General features: G+C 42.4%; 2 pseudogenes; one reads left to right on the top strand and one right to left on the bottom strand.

Annotated features, from left to right (window-relative positions):
- Positions 1-316: 316 nt before the first annotated feature.
- Positions 317-4,659, top strand: LOC102745032 (keratin, type II cytoskeletal 8 pseudogene; annotated as a pseudogene).
- A 4,487-nt stretch (positions 4,660-9,146) lies between these two features.
- Positions 9,147-10,479, bottom strand: LOC102745336 (DNA-directed RNA polymerase III subunit RPC6-like; annotated as a pseudogene).
- Positions 10,480-16,240: the final 5,761 nt, after the last annotated feature.

The following is a 16,240-nucleotide window of genomic DNA, read 5'->3' as shown; positions in this document are numbered from 1 at the left end:
TGAGCCACCCAGGCACCCCTTAAATATTTTTATTTATTTTATTTATTTATTATTTTGTTTTTCTTCAAATCAAATGGTAGGTTTACTGGCTGTGTGTTACACAATGAGGTGGAGACATCCCGATATTGGACGTTCTGAACCTTGTTTTGGCTCGTGCTACTGACAAAGGCCCCTAAATATTTTTATTTATTTTATTTTAATTTTTAAAATTTTTAAAATTTTTATTTTTTTTAAAGATTTTATTTATTTATTTGAGAGTGAGAGAGAGAAAGAGCACAAGAGGGGGGAGCGGGAGAGGGAGAAGCAGACTCCCCGCTGAGCAGGTAGCCCAATGCGGGACTCGATCCCGAGACTCCAGGATCATGACCCGAGCGGAAGGCAGTCGCTTAACCAACTGAGCCACCCAGGCGCCCGGCCCTTAAATATTGTTAATGTGTTTATTCTTTCATCATAGCTAGATGTTAAACCTGATAAAGGCAGGAATTGTGCTTATTATTCTTGTATATCCCTGAGTATGTTATTATTGATGACTATCAATTTTAAGTTTACTTTTTTATTGTTTTTCAAAGATTTATTTATTTTAGAGAGAGAGCGAGGGAGGGGCAGAGGGAGAGGGAGAGAGAGAATCTCAAGCAGACTCTCTGCTGAGCGCAAGCAGGGTTTGATTTTACAATGGTGAAATCATGACCTGAGCAGAAATCAAGAGTGGAAACTTAATGGAGGCTTAAACGACTGAGCCACTCAGGCGCTCCTGTAAGTTTACTTTGATTTAAGAATTTGATGTAACATTTAGGCCAGTCTAGTTTAGTAAAAAGCAAGGGAAGGATCTGGCAATTATTTTATGAAGGTGAACTGTCAGTCTATTTGGAATACTTTACTCCAATTATTAGGCTTTGACTTTCAAGTATTTGGAGGATCTATTTTGAAAATTCTTATTTTCCTGAGATTAAAATCTATACTGTACATATACTAAAGAGAGTGAACGTCCCACCTAGAAGCAGCTTCTTGGCTCCTTCTCCAATCTCGGTTTCAGCCTACTTGCCTCCACTCCAGCCTCCACCATGTCCATCAGGGTGACCCAGAAGTCCTACAAGGTGTCCACCTCTGGCCCCCGGGCCTTCAGCAGCAGCTTGTACCTGAGCGCACTTGGCGCCCGCATCAGCTCCCGGGCCTTCTCCCAGGTGGGCAGCCGCAGCAGCTTCCGGGGAGGCCTGGGCCCCATGAAGATGGTCGGGGACTACGCCGGGGTAGGGGGTACAGGGGGCATGGCAGCCGTCTCAGTGAACCAGAGCCTGCTGAGCCCCCTTAAGCTGGAGGTGGACCCCAACATCCAGGCTGTGCGCACCCAGGAGAAGGAGCAGTTCAAGACCCTCAACAGCAAGTCCGCCTCCTTTATCGACAAGGTGTGGACCCTGGAGCAGCAGAACGAGATTCTGGAGACGAAATGGAGGCTCCCGCAGTAGCGGAAAATGGCTCGGAGTAACGTGGACAAGATGTTTGAGAGCTACATCAGCTTCGGGCGGCCGCTGGACGCACTGGCCCAGGATAGGGGCTGAAGCCGGAGGTGGAGCTCGTCCACATGCAAGAGTAAGTAGGAGAAAGAGATCGGAGAGCGTGCAGAGATGGACATCGCCTCCGTCCTCCTCAAGAGGGCTGTGCGTGAGGCTTACATGAACGTGGCAGAGCCGGAGTCCGCCCGGAGGGGCTGACGGGCCACATGGGCTTCCTCGGGCCGCCGGGCGAAGAGCGGAGCCGGGAGGGGCAGCCGCACATCTCCTGCGCCTCGCGCTGCTCTCGGTGGACAGCCGCCGCTCCCTGGACCAGGTCGCCGAGCTCAAGGCCTAGCGGAAGGAGATCGCTAACCGCAGCCAGGCCGCGGCCGAGACCGAGACCGAGACCACGGCCAGATCACACATGACAGCTGGTGGCACTGGCTGGGAAGCACGGGGATGACCTCCGTCGCCTGAAGACGGAGACTTGTGAGAAGAACCCAACACTGGCCGACTCCACGCTGAGCTTGGCGGCCCAAACGGCCACGGGGCTTCCCTGGAGGCTGCCCTCGCTGACACTTGGCAGCACAGGGAGCTGGCCAGTAAGGACGCTGGCGCCAAGCTGACTGGGCGGGAGGTTGCGCTGCAGCGAGCCGAGCGGGACATGGCGCGACAGCTGCGCGAGTCGCAGGAGCTCCCGAACGTCACACTGGCCCTGGACATGCAGGTCGCCACCTACCGGAAGCTACTGGAGGGCGGGGAGAGCCGGCTGGAGGCCCGGATGCAAACGTTGAGTGTCTGTACCAAGACTGCCAGTGGCTACTCAGGGGGGCCAAGCTCCGCCCACTGGGGAGGGGGCGGGGCTCAGGAGCCCGAGCTTCAACTGCAGCCTGAGCTCTTTCCAGTCCAGCTTCGGCTGTGGCGGGCCTCCAGTTCCTTCAGCGGAGTCAGCTCCTCCAAGGCTGTGGTTGTGAAGAAGATGGAGAGGAAGTTGGTGTTGGAGTCGTCTGTGGTTGCTCCCAGCCTCCCCACTCCTGTGGCTGCCATAGAGCCTTTGGGGGAAGGAGCTGTGCAGGGCAGCGTCAGAAACAGGAGACCCACCTGGAGGCTCAGCTCCATTCCTCAGTCCACCCTTGGAGAGAGCCTACAGCTCTGGGTACCTCCTGCCCTTGCCCCCAACTAAAAGCCCGTTCACGTGTCTGTTCCCAAATAAAGCCTCAGCTGCCTCTGCCAATCACTCCCTCACCCCCCCATAAAAAGAGTAGCCATATTTACAACACATATAAATAACACATGTTTGGCCCAGAATATATAGAGAATTTCAATGAATGAATATGAGAAAGATTAACAAGCAGAGTAGAAAAATGGCAAAAGATGTGAGCAATCATTTTGGGAAAAGAAAACCACAAGGAAGATACTACTTTATTTTCACCAGACTAAACTTAGAAAAATTATCTAATACTTGCATAGGAAGGCCTTGTTTTACATGCTTTAGAAGCAGTAGCTTATTGAATTCTCTCAGTCCTATAAAGTATGTTTTATAACTATTTCTATTTTAACAGATGAGGACATGGAGGTACAGAGTGGTTAAGTAACATTTGTAAGGTCACACAGCATTTAGAAGTGTACAGTGTGGGAGCTGGGCCCGATGCAGGGTTGGAGATTTGCAGCATATCCAGATGGCAGGTTGGGAAGGAAGCATTGAAGACTGAGTGTGGGTTTTTTTATGCACAGGCCTGGCAGTGCTGTTCATCACTTTAGTCCACATTCCACCGTGAGAAGTCTGCGACATGACCTTACCTAACACCCACAGCTTCATTCTCAGGCTTTAGGGAAATTTTATGGGGGACTTGGGTTTTTATGATGGCTGAAGAAAATGTGCTGTCAGTGAAAAGGCTTGCTTTGGAGGTCAGGAGTAGCTGTTTGCTCTGCTTTTCTGTGCTTCCTAAAAAGAAGTGCCCCCGCAAGACTATGCCAACAAGTACTTGCTTATCAGTTGCTTAAAACTGGCAGCGTGACTTAAACCTGACTACCATTCTCCAGCCCAGATTTGGAGAAATGGGAAAATGCTCTCTCTCTCTACCATATTCTAACAGGAATATAAATGCTGGGTCTTATTCCCATTGGGAAATATCCAAAGTTATTGTGACAGTACTGTATTTTGAGCAATGTTGGCTATTTGTTTTTTGGAGCACAAAGCAAGCAATAAATCTGTCACCCTGAAAAATCAGGTTGTGACCTAGAGGAAAGAGCAACTTGTGACTTTAGGTAAAAAAGAGTGACCTACCAGGGAGGATAATTTATCATGATAACAAAATTGCTGGTGCTCTCCTAACCGACCAGGAAGAAGGGCTGCAGTAAGCAAATTCAGGAGATGCAAGCGTCCGAATATTTTTAACTGATCAATATTTCCAGAGTTCACAAGCAGCCAAAAAACTGTCATGGTTCAAAGTAAGTACAATGCTCACCTGATTTGTAAAAGGAGAAACTGGGAGCTTTAATTATTCTCTTTAAAAACAGTCACCACTCAACAATTGGCATTCTTTGTAAAATGAAAACAGATATTCTCCTGGGGATTTAGGTGAGACTTCTTGATTTTTTGAGGGGGGCAGGAGATAATGTTACCTGGAAATGCTTAAGGAAATTGACTACTGGGGATTAATGTCCTTCACCCACTCTTATGTTCATGCTGGAGAGGAAACCAAGTGAATAATATCATCTATGGAATTACCGATAAAATAAAAACTTAGGCAGAGCTAGAGGTTACTTAAGACAATACTGCTGTCTTTCCACTTATGTTGGATATCTTCCATTTGCCCCTTCAGATCACTCTACTTGTTACTCCACCCTGCACTATGTCTGAGAGACAGTTTCAAAGGGTTCTCTGCCCCTGGTTGTTGGTTGGGTTCAGTCAATGGGCGGCACCTGCTGGAGAGTAGAGGGAAGAGGAGGCTGGGGTATTATTCCTCCGTACCCCTCCCTGCACGATGCCTTCAGGCTGGCTGTGTCCCGCTTCTGAAAGTCACAGTTGCTCTAAGGTGACATTTTCTGCACAGCCTTTTCTGTCTCTAGATTCCAGTAACCTCTTCCTTCCCTTGACACTTCTGTTCCAGGAGTGATAAATGCACCCCACCAATATTACCTCAGGATATGTGCTGCTCTATCTTTGTGGTTTCCATGGGCCCTGCTCACACCTTTGTATATTAAGCTTTCCTAAATTAAAGTGGGTTGTTTCCTCCTTGGTCTTTAACTGATATACCACTTGAGTTGCACATTCCATAGACCTCAACATCATCATGGCTTTCCAGGAGTTCTGGATAACTAAGGCACTTCCACAGGCCTTAAGCAGGGATGGCAAATGATATCAGTCATTGGATGAAGAATGTTAAGTTTACATTATGTGGCTCAGTATTGGTAGCAACATGATATGCTCAAGCTTTGTATACTATAAAACTGTGATTTTTTTTCTCTAGATTTTGCTGACAAGTACAGATATGATAAATCCAGCTTTATGTCATCATCACTCCTCAATGAATTTGAAGGCTAGATAAAGCATTCAGTTCCTGAGCATTAACACCCATTATCTTCAGCCCCTGTTGCCCACATGGCACAACTTATTTTCACTTCACCAGCTTACAAATTCAGCTGTCCTCCCAACAAGCTTGGCAGGCTCATCCCATTTCTCAGAAGAGATTTAACAGCAGTGAGTTCATGTACTACAAAGACTTCATTACTTTTATTAGCTTCCCATGCTCCCTGCTTACTGGTGCACTGAGAGGTAAGTATGGAATAATCCATAGTTGTCAGAAATATAAATGTGCTCTAGCGTAGTACAGCTTTAATTCTACTTATTTTATTTTCTTATTTAGGACATTTTGGAAGAGATTAGGCAGAGTTTCTTCTGTAGGGGAACCTGCTGCAAGTGGTGGTTTATGTCCAACATATGAGTAAAGCGGGAATATCCAATTTTCATGGGCCTATAGCACCTGATAAAAATGCATCCATAAGGCCAAGTGCTGATTCTTGTTGCTTTTCAGGCTCAGGCAAATTTTTTGGTAGAAAAGAATTTATTCACTACTTCATGTAATCAAATATTCTTGATCTTAAACAAGTTAAATATGTTTATGTACCTTTCTTTAATTATAACACATATACGCATAAATCGTGCCCTAAATACCTTTTTATTTTAAAATTTTCTCAAATTCTATTTTATTTATTATTTATTTATTTATTTTAGGAAGAGACCATGCATGTGCATGCGTGTGGGGGGACAGGCAGAGGAGGAGGGAGAGGGACAAGCAGACTCCACACTGAGCAGGAGCCCACCTTGGGGCTTGATCTCACAACCCTGTGCCAAAACAAAAAGTCGGGCACTCAACTGAGGGAACCACCCAGGAACCCTTATATATCTTTTTTAAAAAACACGACAACCAAAACTATTGGAGAGTATTTTGTAAAATATTTAGTTGCTTATTAAATCTATATTAATTTAATCATAATTAGTTATAATATAAGCATATACGTACTAACAGAATAAGAAAGGGGAGAAATAAGTAGAATTTGTCCAATGAAGATTAATATTGATAAAGCAGAATACCCAACACTAATTGCACAAAATCTTTCAATTGTCTTAGATTTTAGTATTATTTATATAAAAGAAAAAAGAGGGGTGCCTTGGTGGCTCAGTTGATTAAGTGGCTGAGTTTTGATTTTGGCTTAGATCATGATCTCAGGGCCATGAGATCGAGCCCCACATTGGGCTCCATGCTGGGTGTGGAGCTTGCTTAAGATTCTCTCTTTTCCTGCCATGAAATAAAGACTAGAAATTGGATTGACTTCAGGTCTAAGATAGCAAGTATATAAAGTATGTGATAATTTATGGAATATCTTTCTTATTTAATCTATATGTCTCTGGGATTTCTCTTATAAGATAAAGGAGGATTATGTGGAAGCAGACATTTTTTTGAATGAAAAATAAAGACAGAATCTCTATAAAATTCTGTCACATAAAAAAAAGAATAAAATGTATATATATATATTTTTAAAGATTTTATTTATTTGACAGAGAGAGAGGGAACACAAGCGGGGGGATCGGGAGAGGGAGAAGCAGGCCTCCCACAGAGCAGGGAGCCCAATGCGGGGCTCGATCCCAGGACCCTGGGATCATGACCTGGGCCGGAGGCAGACGCTTAACGACTGAGCCACTCAGGCGCCCCAGTAAAATGTATATTTATGTCAGGCACTGAAGTAAGAACTTTACACACATTACTTAATTTCATTTTGATATTTAAATTACATTTACTGCTTGTTTTTATTTCTTATAAACCATAATATTATATGGACTATATTAGAGGACTAATATAGACTGCTTGCTACATATATCACCTATATAGTTTAAACTATTATGTATTTTATACTTACTGACAAAGATTTTGGAGTATTGAATTTGAAAATATTAAGAACCTTTAAAATTTAGCAAACTCAAAAGGGAAGAAAGCAGGGAAAGATTATTCACCTCCCTTGATAATCCTTCTTCTGTTTCACAGTCTAATTTCTTACAAGAATTGCCTATGCAGTGGTTGCTTCTTTTTTATTTGTTAATTTTTTTTAAAGATTTTATTTATTTATTTGACAGAGAGAGAGACAGCGAGAGAGAGAACACAAGCAGGGGGGAGTGGGAGAGGGAGAAGCAGGCTTCCCACTGAGCAGGGAGCCTGATGTGGGGCTCGATCCCAGGACCCTGGGATCATGACCTGAGCCGAGGGCAGACGCCCAACGACTGAGCCACCCAGGCACCAAGTGGTTGTCTCTTATCTGCAGTTTCGCTATCGGTGGTTTTGTTTTCCCTGCTGCGCACTGTGGTCCGGAAGCAGATGATGCTCCTTCTGACGAATCATCAGAAGGTCAACCGTAGCCTAACTATGGCACAGGGCTTGCGTCATTCACCCCACTTCATCCCATTACATAGGCCTTTTGTCATCTCACATTGGGTGAGTACGGTGTAATATCTTGAGAGAAAGAGAGAGGTCACATTCCCATAACTTTTATTACAATATATTGGTATAATTGTTCTATTTTATTATTAGTTATTGTTGTTAATCTCTTACTGTGCCTAATTTATAAATTAAATCTCATTATAGGTATATATGTATGGAAAAAAAGCATAGGATATAGAAGGTTCAGGACTGTCCTTGGTTTCAAGCATCCATGGGGGGGTCTTGGAAGGTATCCCCCACGGATAAGGAGGGAGGACTGTCCTCGATGTCTTCATTTTCTCATGTCTCAATTTTCTAATGTAAACCCCACTGAGAAAATACAGCTTAAAAACAATAAATATTTATTTAGCTCATGCATCTGCAGCTTGTAATTTAGGCTGGGCTAAGTTGGGCAGTTTTTCTGGCTTTAGTTGGGCTCATTCTTAAGTCTGGTGGTCTGTTGGCTGTGGACTAAGGAGATGCATGAAATTGGGCCATATATCTTTTGACCACCAGCAGGTTAGCCCAGACATGTTCCATGGTGAGGTGCAGAAGGCAGACAAGAAGCAATGCAAAAGTACTTTTTCAAATCTCTGCTTGAAGCAAGTTTGCTAACATCTCATTGGTCAAAAGAAGTCACACAACTGATGTCGCACCTGAGGTGCAGGGAAGTACACTCCACTTTTCCTAGAAGGAACTGCAGAGTCACATTGCAAAAAAGGTCATGCAGAGACTAGAGAAATGGAGTCCATTAATGTAGTTCATGTACCATCATGATAATCTTCCATTATTCTTTTTTTTTAAAGATTTTATTTATTTATTTGATAGAGACACAGCGAGAGAGTGAACACAAACAGGGGGAGTGGGAGAGGGAGAAGCAGGCTTCCCACTGAGCAGGGAGCCCGATGCGGGGCTCGATCCCAGGACCCTGGGATCATGACCTGAGCTGAAGGCAGACGCTTAATGACTGAGCCACCCAGGTGCCCCCCATTATTCTTCTTTAATACTTTTGACTGGCTCTTCCTGCAGACTTGTGATATTTTAGAACCATTTTTGTCAAGATAAAAAATACTCTTTGGGATATGCATGGAGAGAAGGCATAAGTTGGAAATTGAGGTAGATTATTATTATTATTATTTTTAGGATAAGAATAATCATATTTATGCACTGAAAACATCCTTGGCAATAGTCATCATTTGCATTTGAGGTAAGTACAAAGGCATAATCCTCTGAAAGAATATTTCTGATGTAAAAAGGAATGAATAGTGTGTGGAAAGGGATGTTCCATTCTCTCCCCACTCATGCCTCCAAGTGCTAGTCCTGCCTCACCGCTTTTGACACCTTCTCAATGAAACCACTGAGAAAAGAGAAAACAGAAATGGCAATAGTGAACCAGATATAAAATTTTCCAATGAGGACCTTAATAAATAACTTTAAAATGGGCATTTTTAAACTTTAGTCATTACTGTAGTGTATGGCAAATATGGATTTGTTGGGTTCTTTTTCCATGAACCATCAAAAGTCTTGAAAGCTTCAGAAGGTGGTCTTCCTGAAGTTCAAAGTATTTTATTTATTGAAGAATGGATTTCACTATTAACCTTACCTGCTTCATATTCTGTTGGCTACTCTACCAATATAAATTTAGTCTTTATAGTTAAAAAAATACTTTTTCATAGCAGCAAGTCTATCCATTATTGTGAAGTTTGCTTTCAAGGGAATTTGATGTTCTATCATGAGTTAAATTATCTGCTCCCAAAGTAGCTTCATTTGCAAAATGTCAGTAAAGTTCCTAGTTCTCCATTAAAATTCGAGCCACTCTGTCATGTAAATACAGTTAGATGGTGAAATCTCACCACCTGCATGGCAGTCATCAAAAACTGGGCAGAGTCCACACGGGGCCCGGACCAAACCCGTGGGTGGGATGATTGGATTGATGCTCTGTACAGTTTCATGTGTCCATCTGCACTGCCAACCATGCCTTCTTTTGCAGCAAAGATAGTCATCTCCACTTTCCCATCATAAATGAGTGTATTTAAGATCGTTTCAATGTCCTCCACGGACAACTCTTACCTTACTGATCCCCAATTCACAGATAGACTTCCACACTTCATGTGATGAGGCAAATGACCTATTTCTTTGTATCATTGGATTCTGTTTGCTTTCTCATGCTGTTTCTGCCTTGGTTTGTAGGAATTTAAAGCACTGTTGGGTAAGCACCTCTATAAATTCTGATTCAAAATCCTGGTCACCGTACCAGGCTCCACCAGTCACAGACCGGTCCGGTTGCACGTTATAGAGCATATGTACTTTCTTTTCTTTTTTTTTTTAAAGATTTTATTTATTTGATAGAGAGACACAGAGAGAGAGGGAACACAAGCAGGGGGAGTGGGAGAGGGAGAAGCAGGCTTCCTGCCGAGCAGGGAGCCCGATGCGGGGCTCGATCCCAGGACTCTGGGATCATGACCTGAGCCGAAGGCAGACGCTTAACGACTGAGCCACCCAGGTGCCCCTGTACTTTCTTTTTTGAGGCTGCCACAGACTTAACAGCTTTGATAAGCTTTTCACTTTCCAAAGGCTTTAGAATTTTGTTAATTTCTGTTAATGGCAAGTTACTTTTGTATTGGATATCTCTGCTCCATATTCCTTTATTTCTTGCATCCTCTATGATTTGATATACTAGTTTTTCTTGATTATCTGATCCTTTCATTTTACCAGCATTCTGAGAATCCTTTATTCTATACAGAAGTCCTGTATTGCTCCTTAAGAGATCCAGCTGACCCATGGACAGCGGTCTATGGATGGCCACTGCCTGCTGCTGGGCTTCTATATGAGGCATTTCATTCTGAATTACTTGGTCTGTGATTCCGTAAGGGAACTGGTGACATAATTCTATAATCCTGTTTTCTATTTCGACCGGATCCGCGTCAGGCAGCTGTACCTTCACTTTCACCTCAGCCATGACTGCCCAGTTCCCGGCCCCCGGGGGGGAGAGATGCTCGGGGTCGCCAGAGAGCCAGTCGAGGAACTGAGGAACCGGGACTCGAGGTAGATATTTTTATGTATTCATGTCATTTAATCTTTTCAGCAGGTGAAAGTAGCTATCATAATACATATTTTTCAGGTAATGCCATTGAAGTTCAGATAGATTCAATAACTATCAGACAGTTAATTGAGAACCTGGACTCAGACTCAAGTTTCCTGCCTCAGAGTACACGTCTTCTACCACTACATGGCTGCTTCCTTCGGTAATTTCTGTGAAGAACATGCATGAAAATGTCCATGAATGGATTTGGAAAACTGTAAAGTGAGCGAAAGCCCAGAGATTCTGAAGTTCCCCAGATACCCATGTTTCTGTAAGTACAACTCTCGAAGTTTTTAATTTGTAGAAGAATCTATTATATCTCCTTCCTGTTTCATCTGTTAGTTTAGGTAACATCATTTACACAATTGACTGAAGGAGACGAAATCGTCACGAGAAGTGTAGCGTGCATTTACTATGGAGGCACTAACTTTTTAGCTCAATTGTGATATGATCCATTACATTTTCTGGCAATTTAGAAAAATAACTATTTATTTTATTTTTTCTTTTTAAGTCTTTTTTTTTTTTTTTTTTTACTTAAGTAATCTCTACACCCAACATGGGGCTCAAAATCATGACCCTGAGATTAAGAGTCCCATGCTCTTCTCACTGAGCCAGCCAGACACCCCCTGAAAAATAACGAATTTCAAGGGGACTAGCTGTGTCTTCCAAAACTTTCCCTTGGGAGACTTTGACTGGGGTTCCGAAATGATGGAAGGGAGCTGAAGGCCAGTGACCCAAACTGGTGCAACTGTTGCCAGAAATATTGTCAGAGGCTATCTTATTTCATTTTATCCACAACTGTGCTCAACAGGTAAATTCTCTATAGGATGCCAAACAATCATTTCAAAAGCGAAACATCTATGTGGATTTTGATTAAAGTCGAAATGTGTTGCTAGAGATTCTGGAAATAAGCAGTAGTAGAAACACTAGTAACAAAATTTCTTGAAGTTTACCTCGTTTCATTGTAGATATTTTTAATAAAAGTCAAACCAATTTGTGTATAAAAACCTAGTCATGTAGCCAAGTGTCTTTTTTTTTTTTTTTTTAAAGATTTTATTTATTTATTTGAGAGAGAGACTGAGAGAGAGAGAGCATGAGAGGGGGGAGGGTCAGGAGGGTCAGAGGGAGAAGCAGACTCCCTGCCAAGCAGGGAGCCCGATGCGGGACTCGATCCAGGGACTCCGGGATCATGACCTGAGCCGAAGGCAGTCGCTTAACCAACTGAGCCACCCAGGCGCCCACAGCCTTTCCTTTTTGTTGTTGTTTTGTTGTTTTTTTTTTTTTAAAGATTTTATTTATTTATTTGAGAGAGAGAATGAGAGACAGAGAGCACGAGAGGGAAGAGGGTCAGAGGGAGAAGCAGACTCCCTGCCAAGCAGGGAGCCTGATGCGGGACTCGATCCAGGGACTCCGGGATCATGACCTGAGCCGAAGGCAGTCGCTTAACCAACTGAGCCACCCAGGCGCCCTGTAGCCAAGTGTCTTAATGCTCTGGGTGGACCCATCAATTTAAATCATATGTTGGCCCAACATGGAAATGGTGGGAGGTGGGAAGAAGAGGTTGAAATCCAGGAGCCCTGGTCCTGGAAGTGCCTGGTGATCAAGCACCATGGGTTCGCTTTGGGTAATTTATACTTGCGTGTGAATCATGAAGATATTAATTTCCTAAGAGTTCTTCAATCTCCCTAATCATTATGGGCTTTGACATACCACAACCCTGAGAACAGTATAGTGTATACCTTAAAGGTCCTAGGAAAAATCCTTGAGAACCTGCTGTGGATGAAAAATGCCATTCAATCACTTTATCTTCTTTGTTCAAGATGGCAGGACCTTCGGAAGCACCGCATGGAAACCTAATAATGTCCATCGAAAGCATGTGAAAAGATAAACTGCATGAGAATGGTGCAGAACATCTAGAGAGAAGGGCTAGTAGAAAGTTGTTTACTCACAGTATGAATTTAAGAGTAGTTGCAAGGATTAGAAGGAAGGTATGTTAAAGGAGTCCACATCAGGCACTTGACACACATTAGCCATGATTATTACAACTGAGGAGTTGTCTGCAGTTACATTATTCTAAATGGAAGAAGGGGGATGGACTAGATGAATGGTGTCCAAAGCTGACTGATTATCAGAATTTGCTGAGGTGCTTTCTAAGATCTTAGATTTCCAGTTTCCAGCACTACATATTTTTATTCGATAGATCTTTTCTGTAAAGCTCTGCAAACTGATTCTGATGACCAGCTAAATTTAGAGACAACTAGATTAGGAGATTTCTAAATTCCCTCTGCTGCACATTCCAGAATTTAAATTTGGAATTTTGAGAAGGTTCTGGTTTTGATACTTACTGCTCAAGCTCATGCAAATTTGCACTAACCAAGGTCAACTGATGTTATCAAGGTGCCTGTGATATTGCTAGAGCTGGTTATTCTCAGTGCAAATTGGCTTTAATGGGCCTCAGTTATTCTCTCAAAGCCATTCCAATGCTTCAAGGAATCCAAGACCCGTGATGCCTGTGGATATACCTCAGCCCTTAGCCCATTGTCCAAATTCTCATGTCTTCATCACCAAGTTTATCCTGTGGTAGGAACAGAAATAAGGGAATGCCAAATTACCTGAGGTCACATTTTTCTGCTGCCACATACAATTTATGCCCAAATGTGGGAGACACTTCCAGATGTGTACCCTCTGTAGCTCCATGCATTTTTCTCCTAGACAAGAAAGCATATCAGAATGCACGTGACTGAGAATAATTCACTAACGTATACACATATACAAACAATCATTATGCATATGAACGTACATGTCTGTGTATTAATATATCCCTTTGAAAAAAATTAAACAATTATTTGTAAATGATGACTTGACACATGTCTCCTAACTGAAAGAGCTACATGTTTATGTCCACATATCATGGTTGAGAGTTGCCAACATAAAGATTTCTAACAGCCAAGACAGGCACACATTTTAGTTCAGTTACCATCCTAAGTAGCATTGTAGGGGTCCCCTTTGCTCTCAGACTAGGTGTTGCCGGCCTCTTGCTCTACTTTGGGTTGGTATTCTGGGCAGCCTCTTGCTAGCACCCTTGTTATCTTACCAAAGAAAAGGAGTTTGTGGTTTGTGGGGGACTTGTGGTTTTTGAGGAAGTTGGGATATTTAGCACGTGGTAATTTAGGAATCATACAGTTTTCTGAGTACACATTTGACAGGAACTTGAACTGAATTGAACCAGGAACCCAAACCTGGGGCTGCCTAACCAACTTCAATTTCTGAAGCAATAAATTAATCGGTTAACCACAAACCAATGGAGAAATGTTTTAGTTTTAACCTAGTCAACCTATTCAAACCAGAACCAGTCATGAGTATTTCTTCTCAAACCACAGAACCATAACATTAGAATGTTTTCAAACTTAAATTAAATTTGGTTTGAGCTCCTGACTGCAACATTTATAGCTGCCATGCTTTTTGTAACATTCTACATGCTTAGCATTGATGGTAATTTGATATATGATAGTATCTTGTGTTTGAAGATCATAGAATGTTGCCAGTTTAGAAATGTCACTTTAAATATATTATCATGGGGCACCTGGGTGGCTCAGTTGTTAAGCGTCTGCCTTCAGCTCAGGTCATGATCCCAGGGTCCTGGGATCGAGCCCCGCATTGGGCCCCCTGCTCTGCGGGAAGCCTGCCTCCCCCTCCCACTCCCCCCGCTTGTGCTCCCTCTCTCACTGTGTCTCTCTCTGTCAAATAAATAAATAAAATCTTTAAAAAAAATAAATATATTATCATTATAGTATAAAGTGGAAAATCCTGTCTTAGACTAGATTCACTGAAGGTTTGTTGAAGCTGAAGTGATGAGTCAGAGGAAGAGGTGGATAGTGTCTAGGAAACCTATTTAGATGTTTGTTGCTTTGGTCATTGAGCCAAGTTGCCAACATTTATATAAAGTTTCTTCTGTAGTATTCATTAAGGAAGGAAATAATTGATCCAACTTCTTCTTCATATACCACTTGCTATCTTGTACTACTGAGGAGTAAGTGTTAAGATAATTTAAATTTGGGGCGCCTGGGTGGCTCAGTCGTTAAGCGTCTGCCTTCGGCTCAGGTCGTGATCCCAGGGTCCTGGGATCGAGCCCCGCATCGGGCTCCCTGCTCTGCGGGAAGCCTGCTTCTCCCTCTCCCACTCCCCCTGCTTGTGTTCCTTCTCTCGCTATGTCTCTCTCTGTCAAATAAATAAATAAAATCTTTAAAAAAAAAAAAGATAATTTAAATTTATTGATGAATATAAATTTTTTAGAGCTTAGTTAAAAGCTTCATTATTCTCTTACAGGCAGAAACCTTAAGGCTCTGAGAGGGAAGTCATACAGCTATAAATGGAAGAGCTAAGTTTTAAGCCCAGCTCTCTTTTGATTCCGAAGTATTAATTGCCATGCTATATGCTCTCTGCTTTGAGACTTTGTCCAGTTGTTGCCTGTTTATTCCCAGATTTCCTTCCATTTTGATGGAATTAGCTGAAGACCAAGCTGATTGCTTTTATGCTTTGGCAGTACCATACTGAATTAAGTTTCCACTTGCTCTTTGGGGAACAAGAGCCTTTCATTTATGACTGAGAGAGAGAGAGAACAAGGGAATGACCTGGTCCATCCCTTCCTTTTCAGGGGGTTGTTGCACATTAAGGGAGTTTGAGCATCACAAAGCCCTGTACAACTTTTTGCTCTGAGTGTTGTCTCAGGCTGCTCTTCTAAACTCAAGTAAGACTGATGCAGCAGAAAGCCAACTAGTGAACAAAAACTACAAAACTGACCCAGCTCCATTTTGACATATGCTCTGAAATGAACCTCTTAAGTCCCTTTTTCCCATTAGAAGATTGTTTTAAAACATATTCCCAAGGAGATGAATTTGATTCTTTATTTCTTCAGGTTTCTTTGGCCTTCTATTACTTGAACTGCAGCCTTACATTTTCTGAAGTATGTCTGCAGTGAAGCCAGGCAGAGCACATTAACAGACCCAGCATGCCACGGCTAAGTAATCCAGTAAAAGTATTCTTGTTGTGCAGTGCATGCATTCATAGGACCATTTTAGTTATTGCTATAATTAGTTCTGATTCAAGTATTCCACAGAGAATGAGGTTTCTAGATTGAAAGTGGTCAGATGCAGGTTAGCAGTGGGGATGTAGGATGCAGATGGCAGACAGAGCCTGAAGGAGAGATGAGAAATGTTTCTATATGCCTCAATTTGTAACATTTCTGATTTTTATATGGACATTAAACTTGGTCAAGCTGAAGTGCCATTTGCTTTAAGAGAGGATAATGTACACTTATCCCTGTGAATTCTAAAAAATAGACTAAAAAATAGAAGTGGCAGGCTTTGGAACAGCTCATGGTGACATCTATGTTACAAAATGCCTATAATATAAGGCTTACAAATAGAAAAAGAATAAGCATATTTTGCCTGTATAGTTTTAGGTAAAATTATTTTCACCCTTGACTGATGATATAAGATCATAGATCTTATATCTGGAAGAGACCCAAGAGATCATGTAGTCTTTCCTAAATTGCAAGTATGACAGTTTTTATTGATGAGTCAGCAGAATATTTACTATGGGCCAGGGACTCTGCTAGGAATTAGGAGTGGTAATATAAATAATACACAGTGCCCCCTTCCCTCAAGGAATTGATGGTATAGTGGAGGAGACAG

This window comes from Leptonychotes weddellii, chromosome 6 (assembly GCF_054177405.1).
Source record: "Leptonychotes weddellii isolate Sample4059 chromosome 6, ASM5417740v2, whole genome shotgun sequence".
NCBI classification, from domain to species: Eukaryota; Metazoa; Chordata; class Mammalia; order Carnivora; family Phocidae; genus Leptonychotes; species Leptonychotes weddellii.
The sequence above is the reverse complement of the archived record's forward strand: the minus strand, read 5'-3'. Positions and strand labels throughout refer to the sequence as shown.